Raw genomic sequence first — 23,511 nt, 5'->3', positions numbered from 1 at the left:
CTTGGGATGCAAGAATGTTTCAACAAATGCAAATCAATAAAGGTGATAAACTACATTAAGAAAATGAAGGATGAAAATCATATCATCTCATCATCTCAATGGATGCAGAAAAAGCACTTGACAAAATTCAACATTCATTCCTGACAAAAACTCTCAACAAATTAAGTATAGAAGGAATGTATCCCAACATAATAAAGGCTATATATCACAGACAAATAGCTAACATCATACTCAATGGTAAAAAGCTGGAAACTTTTCCTCTAAGATCAGGAACAAGACAAAGATCCTCTCTTATCACTTCCATTCAATATAGTATTGGAAATTCAGGTCCAAGCAATTAGACAAGAAAAAGAAATAAAAGGCATCCAAATAAGAAAGGAAGAAGTTAAGTTGTCTCTAATTTTAAATGAAATGATCTTATATAAAGAAAACCTGACGATTCCTCCAAAACAAAAACTATTAGAATTAATAAATGAATTCAGTAATTGTGAGATATAAAATTAACATACAAAAATCAGTTGTGTTTATATACACTAATAACAAACAATCCAAAAAAGAAATTAAGAAAACAATCCCATTTACAATAGCATCAAAAAAAGAAAAAAACTTAGGAATAAATTTAACCAAAGAAGTGGACAATCTGTACACTGAAAACTCTAAGACATTGATAAAAGAAATTAAAGAAGAAGACATAAATGAAAAGATATTCCATGATCATGGATTGGAATTGGAATTAATATAGTTAAAATGTCAATACCACACAATACATTTTTTAAGACAAATTATTGTTACCTCCTTCTTGGCACTTAAGAAAATTGATACAGAGTCCTAGTTTAAAAGCCACCCGCCTCCGTGTGTCAACTAATAGAAAGCCAACCTCAAAGAAGGTTAATAAATGCTTCATTTGATGTCTTACTAAGGAGTATAGCCCAGAGAGAGTCTGAGATTGCTCTGAAGAACTGTTCTGAAGCTTGTTAGCTGTAAGGGATTATATACATAAAAAAGGAAAATAAGTGTACGTGCTTGCAAGCAGTTCTCCAAATATTTGGGTGTCACAATGTACAATTTGTTCAGTTGTAAAAATTAAGGTTTACTGATTTCCACATAGACATGTGATAGACCTAAGGGTCATCTTAATACGTTATGTTTCTCTCATATCTGATTGTTCAAAAGCATTGCTTGCATGCCTCCACTGAACTGCTTTTCCGGTTCTTCCTGTTTTCGATATCTCCTTGAGGTCACTTGAGATGGTCACAGAAGGCTGACATCAGTCACCTACGCAGTTTTAGTACACACCTGCAAACATTTTTTAGAGAAAAAGAGGTCAATGCTCAGTAAGCCTGTAGGTCTTCACCCAGGCAAAATGACATATACTTTCTACAGCAAGACTTAACAGAAATGGAATGACTAACATACTGCCTTCTTCATTATGCTGACTCAAGGCCTGGGTGAGGCTGCACCTACAAAAGGAAGGTCTTTAAAACATGCCAGTGGGCAAGATTGGAATCGTCAAGGACTGCGAAGTTGCGTTACCAGGGGGGACAGCTGGATAGGGAAATATATGGGTGTGAAACCAAAGAGAGAAATCTAGCTACAGAAAATACCTTAGATTACTTAATTGCTTGGGTTGGATTAGATGACTGTTCATAATATTCAGGTCTTTCCTTAACCTTATGGGAGAAATATACTTCCCTGTCCCATTTTATGGGGTTGGCCAAGTGATCTGCTTTGGCTGATAGAATGTGGGAAGTTTTGATAGTATACCAGTTCTAATTCTGGCTTCAGGAAGCATCAAGTTTCTATTCGACCTTTTCTGCACTCCTGCCTTTTTGCCATAAGAAGAACATGCCTTGGAAGCTAATGGTCTAAGGTGGGTGAGAGACATGTGGAGCAGCCCTGATTAAAGCTTAGAACAAATAGAGCCAAGTCAGTCTAGATAAGGTAATTCCCAACCACCCCATAGATATGTGATGAGGATAATAATTGTAGTTTTAAGCCACTGAGTTTGGGAATGATTTGTTTTTGCAGCATTACTGCTGCAAAAATAAGTGACTTATTCAGTACTCCTCACTTATTTTTGAGTTAGCACTATCTTTCAGTTGAATTGGCCCAGTCCCTCTCATTTACTCCTGTCATGCTATTATTTTGAATTATGACTATTATCCTTCCCTTCATAATCAGAAATTGACAGAATCTAAAGAGGGGAAAAAAGCAGAATTTAATTTAATAAAAGAATCTACCTGGCTAGGTGGGAAATATAATTTTCAAGTATTACTCACAAGAGCAGTATGTGCAAATAACTAAGATATTACAATATGACAATTAGACTTAAGGTAAGGGCGTGTGGAAATAATAGAAGAGAAAAAATTCCTGTTAGAGTTTTTATTAGACTATAGATTCTCTTCTGACTCACTTATGTTTTACACATATCCCCAAATCCTTATAGGCATAACATTAGATGAACATATTATTAAATATGATTGCACACTGCTGTTTCTTGAAAGATATGCTATTATATCTCCCTCTACTTTTAAGTTCTGCAAATTAGTGTGGCTTGAGTCCAAAAGAACACCAATACTTACACATTATTTAATTTAAAAAGCCCTGAAATCAATTTTTTAATCCCTGGATATTGTTATTTTCAAAGGAAATATGATCTTCTTGGCTTTATTTCCTACAACAAACAAAACTATTCTAAGAAATTATTTGACAGAACTTATAAGTGTAATTGGACTATAGTATACCAGCTTAGAATTAAAATTGCCTTCTGTTTATTACAGAGTAGTTTACAGGGTTTTTTTTTTTAATGTAAAAACCTGGAATACTTAAGCTCTGTTACATTTAGAACTTTTTATTATAAAATACTTGGTATTGTAACAGAACTACTGTGTTTCCTGGATGGTATGTCTTCAAAAAAACATTCTGCTTTCAGCTTCTTAGCCTTAACTTGATTGTCTTTTAAATTCTCAATATCAATTTTCCGATTATTTAAGTTGTGGCCAGTAGGAAGCCCTTATTCTCCTTCAGGAAACTGTATCTAATTAACCACAGAATCCTTTGGAATTGTTCTTCTCAATATTTCTCAGAGATGTTCTTCCCTTTTGCGCTATTTCAAACCTTTAGCACTTCAAAAAACACTGCAAAGACCATTGTGATGTTTGCATATGCTTAGGATTCAGCAAATATTTAGTGTAGAGAATGAATGAATGAATGAATGAATGAATGATTATTCTTTCCCCAAAAAACTCTTATGATTTTCCATTTTTTTCTGTCCTTAAGCCACAAATCTTTCGCACTGCTCTCAAGCAGATCACCAGGACATGACTTAATTACTTTTGCAATCTCATCTCTTAATTGTGTATCAGACCCATATTTCATTTCCCTCTCATGAGTAAACTTCATTCTCACAACTATGTGCTTTTGCTAATATTATTCTCTTAATCTGAAGTATTTTCCCCTAAATTTCCTATCTGGAAAAGTCCCATTTTTCTTGCAAGTTTCATTTCAACTCTATTGCTTAATTAAGAACACAGACTTGGAAGTCAGATTCCTTTGGGAAGTATCATTCAGTTTCCTGTAAAACTAAACATATATCTGCTATATGGCACAGAAAGTTTATTCCTAGGAATTTGCCCAAGAGAAATGAGAATATATATCAATGAAAAGAAATGTGAAAGAATATTTATTGCAATGTAGTCATAATAGTCCAAACTGGAAGTAACCCAGGTATCCATCAATAGGAGTATTGATAAACATTATATATTTATATTCATACAAAAGAATACTACTCAGTAATAAAAAGGAATAAACTCCTCCCACAACATGGATGAACTTTAAAAGTATTATTCTGAATGAAGACTTAATAAAATACACTACTATATGATTTCATTTATATGAAGCTTTAGAGAAGTAAAAACTGAGCTAACTGTAGTAGTCAAAATGTCGTATGAGTAAAAAATAAATGCTTGTTGTAAGCAACTGCAGTTCTTGGGTAGTTAGTTGTACAGCAAGGTTGACTAATACAAGCATAACTAGGAAACATATTTTTAAAGTTTAATATGATATTATGCCCAATTCTAGGTTTGACATTTGGTTGAAATAAAGAATAGGCTCTGAAAAAAAATGTTTTTTCCAAAATGACTAAAAAGGAAGAAGAAAACCTAAATAGGCGGATTTTTTAGAAGCTCTTGGAAAAAACATGAATTACTTCTGAGAGATTACGAGGCCCAGATGGTTTTACAAGCTAATTCATTTCAGTCTTTTAAAGAAGAGATACTTCCAAGAAGATATATACACACTATTCAACAGTTTAGTAAAACAAAATCTTCCCAATTCGTTTTGTAAAGCCCCCAGCACAGCCACAGTAACACTGAAGACATCACACACAGACACAGACACACACACACACACACACACACCCCTCATTTATGGCTAGAGGTGTTAGGTGGTAGACGGGCTGTTGTCAGTTCGACACCATCATCACTTCCTTCTAAGGTGGGCACTACATTTCTAAGAATCCCCTTCTTTGAAGACTCAGGGTTTGCCAACAAAGGAACACACATGTAACCTGGAAAACAGAAGTGAAGTGCAAGTCACCATCTCACAAGGTCACGCGGCCAGATGCAGTGGCTTCTTGGAATTCCTTGTGATCTTGGAAATCTCCATGCGCTCCATAGCTTCAGGCTAAATTGTTAGTGATGGTTTCTCTGATTTTCCGGCTGTAGTGATCTAGACCTTTACTGCCCTGCCCCCAATTCCTTCCACATTTTTAAACTTCTATTTCCTATATTAAATTCTTATTCCCGTATATTTATAACAGCTCAGCTCTGGCTGATCAAAACAAGACTAGTAAAAATGTTCTTACCAGAGTGGTTCTAAGGGAACAGAACCTTAAGGAAGGGAGTCTGGAATTGATTCTGGAATTTGCTTATGTTTAAAGGCTTCGTGAAACCCCTGTAATTGGTAAAAGAGTTTCTGATGTCTCTCTAATATTAGGAAAGAGACTAAAGAACAGTGACAAAACTGAATCTGAGAACTATGAGTAGTAGGAACTCAAGCTATACGGGTTACAAATTTAAGATATTTGATTTGATCTAGATTTCACTTGTTTTTGGTCCTTACTTAGTTGCCCATGAATGATGTAGCCCCTTTCTCACTACAAGCTTTCCCCTTTTACCTCTCAATCTCTTATAGTGAGTCATTTTGCCTGAGTTTGTTTTGGGTTTCCTCATGCAACAGAGATTGTCATAATCATTTCATTATTTTACAAAGTTGCCATTGGAAGGCTCAGACAATTCTTTCTAGAAGATTGTTATAATGCAACTTTACTTACTTACTCTTCCTGCAACTTGGGAAAGAGGTATTGTGGGGGGAAATCCTGGGTTAGTCAATGACCTCTCTGTGGTGGTGGGGGGAGGGTGGCCCATATGTCAGACCCTGGCTGGCTCACCAATTTTTGATTTGAAACCTCAGGACCTCCCCAGGTGAAATCTGAAACTAGGCCCCATACAGAGGGCAAGGAGAGACCCAAGAAAGAGGCAGACCATTCCACATTGCTAGGTGGCAGGTTTAATAAGCAAGGAAACTTACATATGAGGTTGTTTAAGGCTGCTACAAGATGAGTAAATCTCTGCACTTGCTCACCAGAATCTTAAAAGTTTCTATGGAGGTCTCAGTGGGGTTCAGTCACGTTTATGGTCCAGATGGTCTCAACAACAAATTACTCTCTCAAAGTTGCATTCTTGAAATGTCTCCAGCTATGGGAGCAGTAGGAAGAATACACATTTCAAGGATAGGGTTGGAGGCGAGGAATCTCTGATTGTCCAGGTCCAGCTCATGGGTCAATCAGCAGTCACATCCTCTCGATGACCTCGTCCAACACCCAGGTTCTAGAATCCAATGTAACTATACTGCCTGTAGAAGGTATATTCATACCATGCTTTGTACGGGTTCTTCTATTAGCCCATATTTTTGGTTACTTAGAATGTTTTTTCATTTATGCTCCTTTTCTGTTAATGGTGTCTTCTTTCACTGGGAGAAGTTTCTTCTACTCAATGTGATCATTATGGAACTATGAATCTCATTTCCAGAGCTATATTACTTGGTTCAGATATAAAAACATAACCCAGAATAACCAAACAAAAACAAACAAAACACACATTTTTAAAAAATCTAGTTGGAGTAGGATTATATAATCATATGGACATTAAAGTTTATGCTACATATTGGAAGATTTAAAATCCATAATTAATGAGCTTTATCTAATAAATAAAACATATGCACTCTTTTGAATTCAACATAAATGATTTTTTATTTTTATTTATTTATTTATTTATTTAAAGATTTTATTTATTTATTTGACAGAGAGAGAGACACAGCGAGAGAGGGAACACAAGCAGGGGGAGTGGGAGAGGGAGAAGCAGGCTTCCGGCAGAGCAGGGAGCCTGATGCGGGGCTCGATCCCAGGACTCTGGGATCATGACCTGAGCCGAAGGCAGACGCCCAACGACTGAGCCACCCAGGCGCCCCTACATAAATGATTTTTTAAAAAAGGAACAAATACTGGACCACAAAAGATCTCAAAAATTCCAAAAGAACTGATATTACAAAGATCAAGTTATCTCACTACAATGTTAACATAAATGATCAGCAGTAAAAATAAAATTTAAAAATGTGCTTATAAATTATGCAAATAAGAATTGAAATTATTTAAAAGGATCACTTAATTAATTTGTAGTTTGCAATTAATGCTGTACTTAGGGAGTAAATTATAATGTTGAAGCAATTTAATAGCAGTTGTTCAAATCCAAAAGCTAGAAAAGACAACTAAAAGAAATATATAAATAACATGAGAAAAGAAATTCACAAGAAAGCAAAAAATACATTACCAACAATATCAAAAGTTGATTCTTTGAAAAAACTATAGACAAATGTTTAGCAAGACTGATAGAAAAAGAAAGAGATAAGATCAAAATAAGCAGCATTATGGAAAAGTGCATGTATCTACAAGTATGATCTAGGATTTAAAATAAAATAGTACTAATAAATTTATTGCAACACACTAAAAAATTAGATGAAACGATTTTTTTAAAAAAATTAAAATCCTTTTTTTAAAAAAGGAATTACCAAGGGACCCTGGGTGGCTCAGTCATTAGGCGTCTGCCTTTGGCTTGGGTCATGGTCCAAGGGTGTTGGGATCGAACCCCGCATTGGGCTCTCTGCTAGGCAAGAAGCCTGCTTCTCCCTTTCTCACTCCCCCTGCTTGTGTTCCCTCTCTCGCTATCTCTTTCTCTGTCAAATAAATAAATAAAATCTTTAAAAATATAATAAAAATTTTAAAAAAAGGAATTACCAAAATTTACTCAATTAAAAAATAGTTAAATAGACCAATAGAAAAATTCAAATAATAATAAAGTATCTCTATGTAACACCTCCTTCCTACTTTCCTCAGTTTCCCAGGCAAGTAATGAACAATTTCTATCTTATGTAAGAGTATTTGAGAGACTAGGAGTGTAAACTTTGGATCTCATTTTACAATGCTTGAATAACCTTGATTTAAAAAACAATTGTAAGGGAAACATAAACAAAAAACAAATAATTTCATTTTTGTATATAGATGAAAAACTCTAAATAAAATATGAAAAAGTTGGACTCATCAATTTAAATAAAAAATAATAGTACATCATAGTCAAGTGGGATTTATTCCAGGAATAAAAGCATGTGTGAACACCATAAAATTGATGAATATAAATATCATAAAAGAAATTAAAGTTTAAAAACCGTAAGCTTGCCTTTAGAGCGTAAGGTAAGAATTTGCTATATCTGGGTCTCTCTCTGTTCCTCAGACATGCCCTGTAAACTCCTGTTAGGGTCTTTTCACTGACTTTTCTGCCTGGAACATCTGCAAGGCTAACTTCTACAAGTCCTTTGAGTCATTGTTCCAATAAAATCTCAGAGGTTTAACCTGACAACTCAATTTAAAATTGAAGTGCACCCTCCTTCCCCTGAATCTTCTAACCCCCCTTAGCCTACTTTATCTTTTTTTATTTTATAGCACTTAGCTCTTTTAAACATATTATATGATTTACTTATTATGTTTACTGTAAATTTTATGCCTTCCTTTGCCCCGCCCCACTAGATTATAAATTCTACGAGGGTAGGGATATTTGTCTATTTTGCTTACTGATATATTTCAAGCACTTAGGACTGTGCTTGCAATACACTAAGTACCCAATAAATATTTGTTGAATGAAATAGTTCATGATTTAAAAACTCAGTAAATTAGTAATGAAATTTCTTTAAATCAGAAATAGCATATGCCAAAGACACATTTTAAAATGAAGAACGGGGGGTGCCTGGGTAGCTCAGTTGGTTGAGCAACTGCCTTGGGCTCAGGTCATGATCCTGGAGTCCCAGGATTGAGTCCCGCATCGGGCTCCCTGCTCAGTGGGGAGTCTGCTTCTCCTGCTGACCCACCCCCGGTCATGCTCTCTCTGTCTCTCACATTCTCTCTCTCTCAAATAAATAAAATCTTTAAAAAAAAATAAAATGAAGAACAGTTTTCAGTGATCACACATTGTTTAGCTGTACCAGTGGAAGGAATATTGAATATTTTCATACTGCTAAAAAAATAGCTGTGCCTTAGTCCCCCAAGTTCCTCCTTTCTGCTACTTTAGTCACCCTGGCTCCCTTCCTGGGATGCTGGTCCTCTCTATGCTCAATTTCCTTTGGTCAGTACAATTATAGTTATTAGTTACAGAAAATTAAATATTTTTAACATCACCATAGAATGAAATCACCTAAGGAGAGTATGGAGAGGAAAAAAAAAAAAAAGACATAAGGACCAAGGACAGATCCCAAAGCCATTAACATTTAGAACGAGAAGAATAAAAGAAGATGAATAAAGAGTTACCAGATGTCAGAGAAACCTGTAAGCATTTATTTTCATAAAAATCAAAAGAAAAAGAACCTTGAGTTTGTCCTGTTTTCCTCAAATGGTAGTTGAAATTCTGGAAACAACACTGTGAGTTTTAAACCATACCAATTGATTTGATCGCTTTGACATTTGTCAATTCAGTTAACCCATCCTCTACCTATAGAGAGATCAAATAATATAGTTACTTGCCTTGCTTCTACCTCTCAGCCCTTGACCAGTCAAGAAGACGTAGGATGAATAGGATATTCACTAGGTATTTTGGGGTTCTGCAGACTTTGGTGTCATAAAAATTTCAAAACTGTGTATCAAATAAACTATAGTATGGAGAATAATATAATAAAATTTTTATCAGAAAAAAAGATTTTCCACAATATACTACATGTATAACAAATAGGAGAATTATAATATCATGGTGTGAATTGATTTAAATATTTTCCTTTAGAACTGTGATTTTTAAATCTTTTTTTGGCTTATCTTTGCATTGTTTTTCTGAACTCTGGTGCTATACCTTTGGGAGTTTTTGCATAATGTTATCATTTTGAGGGATTTGGTGCTTAAAAGTAGGTATCAAATTCAGAAAGTGATTTAGATAGGGGCAGGTATTTATTTACAGTATCTAATAGATGTCTTCTGACTATAAATATGGACAACCACAGTCTCATCTTTTTCTTCTGCAATGTGTGGCTAATAATTATACCTCTTGCATAGAGTTAGTGTAAGAATTAGGAAAAATAAGGCATTTAAATTACTCTGCACATTGCCAGGGCACATTCCTAACTTTGAATCAATACTTGCTAATATTAACTACAGTGTGGCCAAAAAGACTAGCCTCCCTTTACTTGTAGGTTGAAATCTAAGTCTTACTCTTTCCCTTCTGCCACACCAACACCATATGATCATTTCCCCCCGTGTGACAATGAAAGCACCCAATAACTGTTAGCTAAAATATATTAGTGATTGGACATTAGATCACTGAAGGGTCTTCACTGTTAAAATTAAAAATAGATACTTTTTACCTCCCTAGGTTTCTAAGTTCTCCTTTTGGGATCTTTCCACCACCCCCCACCCCTCTCCACTTCTTCTTTTTTTTTTTTAAGATTTTATTTATTTATTTGAGAGAGAGAGATAGCGAGAGAGAGAGAGCACGAGCAGGGAGGAGAGGGAGAAGCAGGCTCCCCACTGAGCAGGGAGCCCGACATGGGGCTTGATCGCAGGACCCTGAGATCATGACCTGACCCGAAGGCAGACACCCAACTGACTGAGCCACCCAGGCGCCCCTCCACTTTTTATTTTCAAAGGTGACTAGCCCTTGTGTTAATTCTATATTTTCCTCCTGTTAAAATTTATACATTCACTAAAGGTTTACAAGATAGCATTAAAAAACATGAACTCTGAAGCGAGCCAGATCTGGATTAAAATCTCCATTTTGTCATTGAACTCTCTATGTGCTTTCTCTTGTTTCTTCTTCTCATTGGCTTCAAGACGTGAATTAGTATTAGTCATTCTTGAGTGTATCACTCCACAAATATTTTGTGACTTGTTGCTTTGCATATGTATTTGAGGTAGGTGTCAAATGTCAGTGAACAAGTGTGAGGAGGGAATACTTGTAGGCAAGTAGGCCTTCTTTGTACTGCTATAAACCATTCTTGTAAGCATACAGAAAACTTTGTTTCCCACAGATAAGCGTAATCCTGGTTATGGAAGACATAGCATTACTTATTTTCTTAAATTCTTCTCAGTTGTTATTGGTATTATTTCTACTGTATATCAATTTCAGTACATAAAAATGATATATATCAACATAAATATTTGCCTGTCACCAATATATGAAGTAAAAAACAAATTATACACGATGTTCTGTAAGAGGTTTTTTGGAACTGTTTTTCATTTTTTTTTTTCCCGTGGGACATCTGTCAGAGTATTTATTTACTCATGGCAGGGAAGGGGCATCCAGGGAATCAAATCTAATTTAATTAAAAAAATATTTTAAAGGTGAGATTGGAAGAGACTGAGAAAAACTCTCTTGGCTGCGTTAAAAGCTAAGGATTAATTGCAATGTTCTGACCTGAAATTCAGGTCTTGTGATTTCTTTCCAGGAGATTTTTCACTGCATGAAAAACCTGTCTGCAATGGCCTTGTTATTTAATTCAATCTTAATTGGATACAACCCGTCAAAATCTGAGGGATTGTTGGAAGGCCTAAAAGCGCACAAAGGTATTTTTTAATGGTAACATTAATCGTCTGGAAGTGAAAAATGTCCTTCATCAAGTCACTGAACCTTTCTGCTATAATTTGTTTTAGGCTTATTTTGCATTTCTTTCAAATTTTGAAAGGACTTAAAGTTTCAAGGACATAAAATTTAATCTCTAGAGCATATGCCCTGTTCAGGGGAAGATTCAGCCATTTTCAAAGGAAGGCTTAGCTTTGTGTTCAGTGAGGTAGATGTTAGGGATTCTCCACGTGGCTTAATTATGTGTATGTCTTGATTGCCTCAAGAATTCATGTTGTACTGAGACCCCTTGGGGAAGAGTCCGATGCTAAGGGACCAACATAGGGTGAGGACCAGCTCCCTAAAGCAGCCTTTCCTAACCTGGCCAGAATCCCTGAACGCTATCAGGCCAACGTTTGGTGGAGAAGCAAATGCCCAGATGGCTTTTCTTTTGCAAGAGATGTAAATGGCCGGCTTGAGAGACAGGTAGGGAAAAGGGTTCTTTGGGTCACCCACCCACTTCGTGTCCCGTCACGGACTCTCGGAGAATATTAGAGGGTGCGAGGCAGGACCATTTCTATTGTTATCCTCGCTGAGACAAAGGCGCGGGCGGACAACTGGTGCTTGTCCTCTGCGTTGGGTGGGTTAAAGGAGGCTGGCATGTCAGGGGTAGCCGTTTGGTTTTGCTTCGGAGCGGACTTGCCCGGTCCGTGCCGCCCCGGCTGGCCCATCCTGGAGCGCAGGGAGGACGCGGCTGGGCAGCCGCAGCGGCCTCTGCGTCAAGGAGCGGTGGGGCGGGGAGGTGCGGCGCCCAGCCTGGCGACCAGGCTCCCTTCCCCCGCGGCGCCCGCAGCCTCCCCCTCTCCCCCGCAGCGGGTCGGCGACCGCAGCGCGGGCGGGCCGGGCACGTGGGCGCCTCCGTCACACCCTCACTCACACCCTCACACACACCCGCGCGCACGCACCCGCGCGCCTGCATCTCGTGCTCTTTCCCTGGCCGACACACAGGCGCTCAGGAGTCCCTCGCGGCCAGCCCGCAGGGCAGCGACCCCCTCAGCCCAGCCCCAGGGCCCGCCCTTGGCAAGCCGCTGCTTCTCTCTCGACAGCTCCTCCGCGGCCTCCGTCCCAGCCACCTGGGCCCGACGCTTTAGCCGCTGCTGCTACTGTCGGGACCTGGAAGACCCAAAAGGTGCCCGGTGGAGACACGCGAACGGTAATGACACGCTCCTACTGCTAAGGGCACGGTTTTAGGTAGGGCGGGGCTCACCGTTAGCCACCCTGGAGCCGGGGGACGGGGACGCGAGCGGACTTGGTGGATGGATCCCGGGAAGGACTCAGGCTGGGTCCTGGGATGAGGGGAGGAGGGCAGCTCCAAAGCTTTTGAGGGTGAACTTGGGCTGAGCGGGCGACCCTCCAGGCAGGGTCCTGCACCTGTGCACAAGGGGGGTGGAGGGTGACGAGTAGGGGGGGAAGCACATGGGGCGAAACGTGCCGCCATCCTTCCTTCTCGTCGTGGAACTAACTCGCCTACAGCATCCCCGAGAGACTAGTCGTTTCCAAGTCAAGTCAGGGCTGGCTGGACGGGTGGGGTCCGACTGGGGCAAGTCCGAGAGGAAAGTTGGTAGGGTCCGGACGAAGCGAGGCGCTTCCGAGGTTCTAGGTGAGTTGGAAGCAGATCCCCGCGCGGGTGGGCGGTAGGGCGGGGAGAGGAGCCAGTCTCATTCCTCATTCGCTTCTCGTCGCTTTTGCCACTGCTGAGGGCGACTACCGGAGGCTCTGTGTTTTCACGTGACCCTCGTTCCCTTTTGCCCGAGGAATCCTGCGATAAAAGGTCCGTAAGTGGGCCTTTCCGCGCACAAGGCACGTGGCTACTGGAGAAAGCACAACCTGTGTGTTTCTGCGTATCCAGGAATTTGAGAGTGTGCCGGTGAGATGGTGATGCTGGGGATTTTAAGGAGAGGATGGGAGGAATTGGAAAGCCAGACCGTTTCTACACCATTTACTTGCCTTGTCTGTGAGTGGCCTGGGCAGAGGACGATTTTGAATATAGGGAGAGGTTTTCAAATCATAACACGCAGGCAAACCAGCCTTATAAACATGAGCGAATCGAAACGCCCGGCCGAGACATCCCGGGGACAGGTGTGACCCACCCAGTCGCAGAGGCCGCGGGAGCGGGAATTCTTTTCCGTTAGGACAAGGAGCGGCGTTGGCCGCGCGTTGGAGAGGGAAGCCCCCAGGCTCGCGCTTAGCGTCTCGCTCTCTTCCCTCTTTCCATCTTCTTCCTTCCAAGGGAAAGGCTGGAGTAAGACGGGGCGGGGTCCGCACTCAGGCGCGGTGACGTCAGCAGTGTTTGGGTGCTTATGCAAATGAGGCTGCGTCCGTTTCCCCCAGTCTGGCTGGGCCCTTCCAGGTCTTAAAGGTAGACGCAGCCTTACTTAGTCTGCACCATTTGTATGGTTCACTACCCAGAAACACGGGAGGACTGAAGTGTTTGTTTTATGTACTGCGTCTAAGCGCCTCATCACCCAGTTTTTAAAGCTGTTTTATACCTGTCATTGGCTGGTCGCTTTCCCGGGATACCGGGAACTACGTGTTTGCTTTAGGAAGTATTCTCTGACGAAGCAACCTGATAGAGCTTCTTACCCCACCCAGCCTCATTTCCGCAAGAACGGTGCTGAGATAACCGACCTACTTGCGTCTTTGGCGCCTAGGTTTGACTTGTGTAGTAAGTACTTAATAAGTACTTGATGATGGACTGAATTGCCCTCGAAGAGTTTTTATCTCATTAAATTCGGAGTATTCGATCATCAGAATCATATATTTTATTTTTGTGTGCGTACGCTCTGTATCCACATGATCAATGATCCATGTTGATTTATTGGAGTAAAATATATTACAGAATTCATTGATCATTTTCCTCCAAGCGAAACATTTAATGTGTTCTTTTTTTTCAGGAAGACAGGAATTAACACTATTTTGAAAGGAAGATAATTTCTTCCTGTTTGTTGACAGGTTTTCTTTTTTCTGATTGCATTGCGGTATTCTTGATTCAAGAATTACTTTATACTCCCAATATATGTTAACTCAAGATATAATATTTTAAAGGCTTAAGAAAGATATTTATACATGTTTCTAGAAAATGAGTGTTCTGTCATCCAAATGATAACGTAAATAAGAAACACTGTCTTGGTCTGTTCAGGCTGCTGTAGCAAAATACCATAAATTGGGTGCTTTATAATCAACAGAAATTTATTTCTCATAGTTTTGGAGGCTGAGAAATTCAAGACACCAGCGGAGTTGGTGTCTGGTGAGAGCCTGCTTCCTGCTTCTTAGATGGTGCCTTTCACTGTATCCTCACATGTTGGAAGGGGCTAGTTAGCTTTCTGGGTTACTTTTATTACCCAAAAGGCCCCATCTCCTAATACCATCATCTTGGGGTTAGAATTTCAACATATGAATTTGGAGTGGAGGACACAAATATTCAAGCCATAGCAAATAGTAGAAGAATTTAATTGGCTAATAGCCATTTGAGATACCAATAATCAAACGAAATGCCTTACTTGTCAATTATTAAGTTAATACGTAAAATAAGTTAGAATAATTACTAAAACCTAAACTCTATGTTTATAATCATTAATTTACTCAATGATCAGAGTTCAAATTTTGCTGAGTGCATGTTAGAAAATATGCTGTCCTGTCATAAAATAAAACTTGTATATGAATAGGTAAGAAAGTTGCATTCTGTTGAACTCTGGGGTTATTACCCAGGTAGTAAAAAAAAAATCATTGACTTAGATTGATAGACCTGAAAGAGACCTTGCTTATTATCAAAAGCTCTGAAAACTTTTACTTCTCAATTTACCTCTCAACTTCTTTTGGGTAGTGTGTGACTATTATTACATACATAGGCATGATTGGATATATTAATATAGTCTATGCAGAGTAATATTTTTTTAAGATTTTATTTATTAGAGAGAGAGAATGAGTGGAGGGTGGGAAGAGGGAAGAGCAGGCTCCCTGCTGAGCAGGGACTGGATCCCAGGACCCTGAGATCATGACCTGAGCCAAAGGCAGATGCTTAACCTACTGAGCCACCCAGGCGCCCCTATGCAGAGTAATATTAAAATAGTTTCTGAACAAAATTCCATGGGCAAAGTCTGATGCATGAAAACATGTAAAGTTACATGGCAGGAAGAATCTTTATATTTATATCCAATTTCCCTTATAATTTAAAGTAAGTCCTAACTACTGTTCTGAATGCATTTAGTAAATTTTTTATGGATTTATCTGATTAAATATTTACTTTGACCAATAATGATTTTCTCGTATTTCTCTGTGAATAACAAGCCCCAGACACTGGGCTACAGGATAGTTTTAAATGCTCAGTATCACTTGATATAGAAGACTGTTTTCAGTCTTGAGGTTCACTTTATTTCCTTTTGATTAATGCACTAAGGTATCCTTTCACATAAGATTCATTGATTGTTATCTTTGAATGAAATGCTTACACTGGGAGCTTTTTCACCTATCAGATTGGCAAAGATCAAAAAATTACTCACTGTATTGAAGAGGGCAGAGGGAAACAGGCACCTCTCATATATGGCTTGTAGTTCAAGTTGAGACAACTTTTATAAAGGGCCACTTGGCAGTATTTACCAAAATTGTAGAAGCACATAACCTTTGATCAAGTAGGTCCACTTCTAGGAATTTATTCTACAGATGAGCAAATGCCAGATATACAGAGTCAGTTGCTTGAACATTGAGGCAGATTATCAGAAATGACCTAAATATATACTCATACCATGGTCTATCATACAATTAAGACAAAACAGAACAAACAAATAAACAAAAACCAAACAATTGTATTGAGAGCAAAAGCTTTTGAAGGCTTTTTAAATGAAAAACCAAGATGCAGAGTTATGCATATAGTGACTGTTGTGTAAGAAGAAACAGGTTGGGTGGGTGGGGCGAAAACACGTATCAGCTTGAATATATATACACCAATACCTGTGGAGGACTTTGGTGACTTACAGGGAAGTAGGGATGGGACTGATATGCTGAGGGACAGAATGGGAAGATACTTTTCGCTCTATGCCCTTTAATACTATATTACTATACTATTTATTCAAAGTATACATTAAAATATATTCTAAAGTGAAGGCAATAGCAAATACCCGTGGGAGAACAGTATCCAGGCATCAGATACTATAGAATGAGTAAGGTATAAAAGTCAATGGGTATTTTATCTCCATGATTTTCATAGTTTCTGAATTTACAAGAGAGTTTTTGCTTTCAACATTCTTAGTAATAAAATTATATTAGAGCAGCAGATGGGATTTAGTGGATTCACTAAATTTATCCAGTATTATCAGCATAAAAATACAAAAAAAATTTTAGTGAGTTGACTGGGGCCTTAAAGAAATTTTATTTTGAGATGGCTATAGATTCACATGTAGTTGTTAAGAAATAATACAGAGAGCTTTTGTGTGCTTGTCACGCAGTTTCCTGAAAATGTAACATCTTGCAAAACTGTATTACAGCTTCATAATCAGAGTATTGACATTGATAAAGTCAAGTAACAGAACAGTTCCATCACTGTAAGGATTCTTGTGTTGCCCTTTATAATCACAACCACATCACTCTGCTCTTCGTATTTATTTTGCATTTCAAGAATGTTATCGAAATGGAATCATATAGTATGCAACATTTTGTAATTGGCTTTTTCCACTCAGTGTAATTGTGTATAAATTCATCTAAGCTGTAGTGTATATCAGTAGTTTATTTTTATTTTTGAGTAGTACTCCATGGTATGGATTTACCAAAGTTTGTTTAACTATTCACCCATTGAAGGACATCTGGGTCGTTTCCAGTTTAGGGTTATTATGAATAAAGCTGCTGTGGATACTCATTTACAGATTTTATGGAACATAAATTCTCATTTCTCCAGGATAAATGCCCAAGAGTGTAATTGCTGGATTATATGGTAGTTGCATGTTTAGTTTTCCAGAGCACTGTACCATTTTGCATTCTCACCAGCAATGTATGAATGATCAGTTTCTCTGTATCCTTGCCAGAATTTTGTTGTCATTATATTTTAGCCATTTTGAGAGGTATGCAGTGACATCTCATTGTAGTTTTAATTAGCATTTCCTTAATGGCTAATAATGTTGAACCTCATTTCATGTGCTCATTTGCCATCCAGATATCATATTCAGTGAAATGTCTCTGTATATTTTTTACCCATTTTAAAATTATCTTTAATTGTTGAGTTTTATGAATTTTTATAGATCCTAAATACCTGCCCTTCTCCAGATATGTGGTCTGCAAATATTTTTCTTCCAGTCTTTAGGTTATTCTTTCATCCTCTAAATAGGTTCTTTCACAAAGCAAAAGTTTTTAATGTTGAAGTTCAGTTTACTAAATTTTGCTTTTGATGTCGTATCCAAGAATTCTTTGCTTTGCTCTAGATCTCAAAGATTTTCTCCAATGATTTATTTTTGACAGGCGGGGATATTAACCACTCTACTAACGAGGAGCTCCAATGATTTATTTTTGAAAGTTTTATAGTTTATGTTTTACCTGTAAGTCCATGATCCAGTTTGAGTTAAGCGTTGTATAAGGTGTGAAATTTAGGTTGAGGTTGTATTTTTGCCTAGAGATATCCATATTCCAGAACCATTTGTTGAAAAGGCTGTCATTCTTTCTCCATTCAAATTATGTTTGCACCTTTGTCAAAAATCAGTTGGGTGTATTTTTGTGGGTCTATTTATGAGTACTCTCTTCTGTTTCATTGATCTATGTGTCTATCCTTCTGCTAAGATAACACAATCTTCACTACTGTAGGTATAAAATAAGTCTTCAAATCAGGTAGAATGATTCCTCTCACTTCATTCTTCCTTTCTAAATTGTTGAAGGTATTTTAGTTTTCTGCCTTTTTATATGAATTTTAAAATAATTTTATCTATAAATTTTTTCTGGAATTTTATAGGAATTGCATTAAACTTGTATATCAATTTAGGGAGAATTTACGTATTTACTATGTTAGTCTCCCAAACCATAAACATGGTAGTTATGTCTGCTTATGTATTTAGATCTTTTTTTATTGTTTTCATCAGCACTTTGTAGTTTTCAGCATAAAAGTACTGTCCATGTTTTGTAGATTTCTTGGGATTTTCAACGTAGACAACCAGAATGTCTGCAAATATGGAAAATTTTCTTTCTTTCTTTCCAATCCAAATGCCTTAGATTTCCTTTTCTTTCCTTATTGCACTAGCTAGAACTTTCAGTACTCTGCCCACTCTCTTAAAAGTATGAGAGTGGGCATTCTTGTTTCTGATCTTAAGGCAAAAGCATTCAGTCTTTCATTGGTAAGTATACCAACTGTATGTTTTTTGGAGGTGATTTTTATCAAATTGAGAAAGTTTCCTTTTATTCCTAGTTGGGTTTTTTTTTTTTTTTTTTTTACAATTTTTAAATTACAGGTGGATACTGAATTTTGTCAAATGCCTTTTCTGTTATCAATCAATATAGTCATATGATTTTTTTCTTTAGCCTCTTATGGTATATTACATTATTGATTTTGAATACTGAACCAGCCCTGTATACCTAGAATAAAGCCCATTTGGTCATGGTATATAATTCTTATTATATATTGCTGAGTCTGTTTTCTAATATTGTGTTGAGGAATTTTGTGTCCATATTCATAAGGGATATAGATTTATAGTTTTTTTGTATTGTTTTTCTTCCTGGTATTGTCTTCAGAGTAACAGAGTAATACTAGCTTAATAAAATGAATGTGCAGTGTTCCATTATCTTGTATTGTCTAGAAGAGATTGTGCAGAGTTGGTGTTAATTCTTCTTTAAATGTTTAATAGGATTCCCTAGTGAAACCAGCTAGGTCTAGAGATTGCTTTTGTGAGAATTTTAAGTAATGTGCATTTAAGTTCTTTAACAGATATAGAGTTATTACATGATCTGTTTGATATTGGGTAAGTTGTGGTAGTTTGTGTTTTTTGAGGAATTTGTCCATTTCATCTAAGTTGTTTATTTATGTGTGTAGAGTGTTTTGCTGTTATTCTCTTATGATCATTTTGATGTCTGTAAGTTTTGTTGTGATAATCCCTGTTGCATTTCTGATATACAAATGCCTTAAATATAAGACTGACCACATGGAACTTTACAAAAGAATAACTAAATGTGTCTCTCAAGGTTAATATTTACTTTATAGTTAAAAGAAAATCACTGCATAGATTTAAAAATCTAAACCACACGATTTTTACACAGGTCTAAGCCCCATTGTGAACAGTTCTTTGGACAATAGTTTAAATTTCAGTAGAGTTAAATATTTATACTTTCAGTTAAATTCAATGAATATTCAATTTGTCCCCCCCTTGGCAAATGTTTCAGTTATCTCTTGCTACATAACAAATACTCCCTGCCACTGTTTTTTGTTTTTTTTTTTCCAGTAGGTTCAAAACAATGGTTTATTGAGCCCCTTTACCCTCTGTTGCCTTTCTGGTATTGTAATAATTTAAAACAATAATGAATTATTATTTCTTATTATTCTGTGTGTTGGCTGGGCTCAGCTGGATACCTCATCTGTTCCATTTGGTATGTGTTAGCAGTTGGACTGGGACTAGAATGTCAGCGTCTTTGTTCCTGGGCCTAGGGCTTCAGTCACTGAGGCGCTCCCTCTCTTTCCATGTGGGATTTCTAGCAGGGCAGATGGACTTTTATACATAGTGTCTGAATTCCAAAAGAGTGAAAGCAGAAACTGCCAGGCTTCCTCAGGCCTAGCCTTGGAACTTCTGCCTTCTACTGGTCAAAGCAAGTTCACACACTCCCAGAATTCAAATTCAAGCTCAAGTAGGGCCCAGAATTAAGAAAAGAGGAAATAGACTCCACTTCCTAATGGGAGGAGGAGCACACATGTACAGCATTGGGAGGAATTGTAAACCTTCTTTTTGCACACAATCTATTCTAGGAAATAATTAAGAAAGGTCATACTTGATAGTTTATGATGATAATGAATAAAACATGTTGATTGCCTCCAAATTCATTTTTCCTGACATGATAATACAAATATATAATTAAATATAATATAATATTATATGCCTATAGTCAGCCGGTAATAGCTCCTAAAATATGTCTGCCTACTAATTCTTGGTACTTGTGAATGTTACCTTATTTGGAAAAAGAGTCTTGGCAGACATAATCCGCTGATGAAGAGATTATCCTGATATGTCCAGATGGGCCCTATATGCCATCACAATGTCCTTATATGAAAGAGTCAAAGGGAGATCAGACACCCACAGAAGAGGTGGAGGCAGGGTGAGTGTGGAGGTAGAGATGGGAGGGATGTGGCTCTAAGTGAAGGGATGCTGGCAGCCTCCAGAAGCTAGAGAAGGCAAGGAACAGACTGTCCCCGGGGTCCTCTTGAGGGAGAGACCTGCCCACACCTTGATTTTGGTTTATTAAAAATAATTTTGGGGGTGCCTGGGTGGCTCAGTTGGTTAAGCGACTGCCTTCGGCTCAGGTCATGATCCTGGAGTCCCTGGATCGAGTCCCACATCGGGCTCCCTGCTCGGCAGGGAGTCTGCTTCTCCCTCTGACCCTCCTCCCTCTCATGCTCTCTCTCTATCATTCTCTCTCTCTCTCAATAAATAAATAAAAATCTTTAAAAAAAAAAATAATTTTGATCTCTGGGTTCCACAGCCTTGAAAGAATTCATTTATGCTACTTGAAGCCACTAAATTTGAAGTAATTTGTTACAGAATTCTTAGGAAATTAATACAGTGTTTAAATCTGAGGTGTTCTCAATGTATTAACAAAATTTTAAGTATTTGAAAGAATTTTTGTCTGTTTTTAAAATGTTTAAAAGACTTAGTGAAATGCTTTATTAAGATTTAAAATCTGTCCTTGATTCGTAGAAGTCAACAAAAAATACATTTCAATTTAAGGAAATTGCTTTATAATTATAATTTTCAAATAATTGCAAGCTCACAGGAAGGTACAAAGGGAGGTCCTGTGCACCTTTCACCTAGCCTCTCTCATTTTATGATCTTGTATAGATGTACAGTACAGTATCAAAACCAGCATATTGATATTGGTATAATCCATAGTTTTTCAGATTATGAATTTTCTCTGCCTATGTGTGTGTATATGTGTATAGTTCTTTGTAGTTTTATCAAATGTGTAGCTTCATGTAATCCTTAACCATAATGAAGATACTACTAGGGGCACCTGGGTGGCTCAGTCGTTAAGCGTCTGCCTTCGGCTCAGGTCGTGGTCCCAGGGTCCTGGGATCGAGCCCCGCGTCGGGCTCCCTGCTCTGCAGGAAGCCTGCTTCTCCCTCTCCCACTCCCCCTGCTTGTGTTCCCTCTCTCGCTGTGTCTCTCTCTGTCAAATAAATAAAATCTTTAAAAAAAAAAAAAGATACTACTAAACACTACCATCTCAAAGAGTCCCTTGTCCTTTATAGCACACCCACCTGCCTGTCCATACCTTCACTCCTAGCAACCACTGTTGGTTCATCTCTATCATTTTGTTATTTCACAAATGTTATATAAATGAAATTATGCAATATGTATCCTTTTGAAATTGACTTTTTTCCCCATGCAGCATCATTTCCTTGAGGTTCATCCAAGTTATTGCATGTATCAATAATTCTTTCCTTTTTTCTTGCTGATATGGCATGATATGGATATACTACAACTTGTTTTACCATTCACCCACTGAAGGACATTCAGTTTGGGGCTATATAAGTAAAGTTGATATGAAGATTTATGTACAAGTTCCTGCTTGAAAATAAGCCTTTATTTCTTTGGGCTATATGTCTAAGAGTGCAAATTGGTGGTCAGTGTGGTAACTCTATTATTAGTGCTGAAAGGAAATTCCAGCTATTTTTTTTTATTTTTTAGAGTGGCTGTACTATTTTATATTTCTATCAGCAATATATGATTGATCTAGTTTCTTTGCATCCTCACCAACTTTTGGTGTCTTTACTTTTTTAAATTTGCTTTTGATTTTAGCCATCCTCATAGGTATGTTATAGTCCACCTTTTTGGGCAAAATATATAAAAGTGTAAGTTGTGACTATGTATTGTCATTTGTAAAAAAATGTTTCTCTCCTTTTGTTTGGCTCTGTGTTTTTTGTTACTTTTTCACTTAGTGAACACATTTTATGTAAAGGGGGTATAATTTGGAAAAGAAATGTTTAGGTTGAACTCTATATTGTTGAAATGTTTTGTATTATTTGTCAAGATCATTATTTCAGTACATTATAGAATCCCTTATCTCTTTCCTCTTGCAATTATTCCATAACTATAAACTTCCCAAGATGTGTCATTTTTTCTTGGGTGTTGCAATATAGTTTACCATTTTGTTTTTATTGAGATAGCCTTTACTTTTTACCCTATATATTAGAATTAGAAAAATATATTTCATTTGAATCCACAATAAAGTTCAGATTTACTATTCATAATTAGTTGATATTTAAAGAAAATTTTATTCAGTAAAATTTGTAATTGTCCAAGTCAGGGAGGTAATTTGCTGTTCTTATTCTTTATTATAGAATATTAAACTTTTGGCAAGTGCCGGTAATTAGCCAGCACAGGCATGTCTCTAAGACGCAAGTGCCTGCCTGTTATTTTACGTCTTTGCATATTTTCACTGGAAATGTTAATTAGAATTTAATACACTTTCAAAAGAGGTTGTAACAATAGTTTAAGAGCTAAACAGTCTTGAAAGATAGAGTAAGAATTGCATAATATTTTGAGTTAATTATATAGTGAAAATATTAGCAAGACAAAGACAAAAGCAGGGAAAACACCTATTGTCAATATCAGGAATAAAAAATGTGATATGACTACAAATCCTACAACTAGTAAAAAGGAACCTACAGAATATTATGAGTCACCTTCTACAAACAAATTTGACAATTTAAATGAAATGGACAAATTCCTTGAAAAACACAACTTACCAAAACTAACGCAAGAAAAAAAAAAAATCTCAGTAGCGATGGGGTGGCTGGGTATTGGACATTGGGGAGGGTATGAACTATGGTGAGCTCTGTGAATTGTGTAAGACTGATGAATCACAGACCTGTACCCCTGAAACAAATAATACATTATATGTTAATAAAAAAATTTTAAAAATTTAAAAATTAAAAAAAAGTTTTATAAAGAAAATCTCAGTAGCTATATATCAATGAAACAAATTGAATTTTTTTAATAAATTGAATTTTTAATTAAACATATTCTCTGAAAGAAAACTCCAGGCCCCGATGGCTTTATTAGTGAGTGCTGCCAAACATTTAAGGAAGAATTAAAACTAATTCTACATATATTTTATCAGAAAATAAATGAGA

The 23,511-nt window shown here is 37.3% G+C and overlaps 1 protein-coding gene across 2 annotated transcripts in view; it reads left to right on the top strand.

The window, feature by feature from the left end:
* Nucleotides 1-11,471: 11,471 nt before the first annotated feature.
* SLC6A15 (solute carrier family 6 member 15) overlaps nucleotides 11,472-23,511 on the top strand; it is a 43,557-nt gene continuing 31,517 nt past the window's right edge. The window contains exons 1-2 of one of the 2 annotated variants that reach the window (XM_036091259.2): nucleotides 11,472-11,630; nucleotides 12,251-12,357. The gene's annotated coding sequence lies outside the window, so the exon portion shown is untranslated. Of the gene's footprint in view, nucleotides 11,631-12,250; nucleotides 12,358-12,911; nucleotides 13,072-23,511 lie in introns of those variants that run through there. The other variant, XM_036091258.2, reaches the window with a different exon arrangement.

Source organism: Halichoerus grypus, chromosome 6 (assembly GCF_964656455.1).
Source record: "Halichoerus grypus chromosome 6, mHalGry1.hap1.1, whole genome shotgun sequence".
NCBI lineage: Eukaryota > Metazoa > Chordata > Mammalia > Carnivora > Phocidae > Halichoerus > Halichoerus grypus.
Note: the sequence above shows the minus strand (reverse complement) of the source record. Positions and strands in the feature narration are given on the sequence as shown.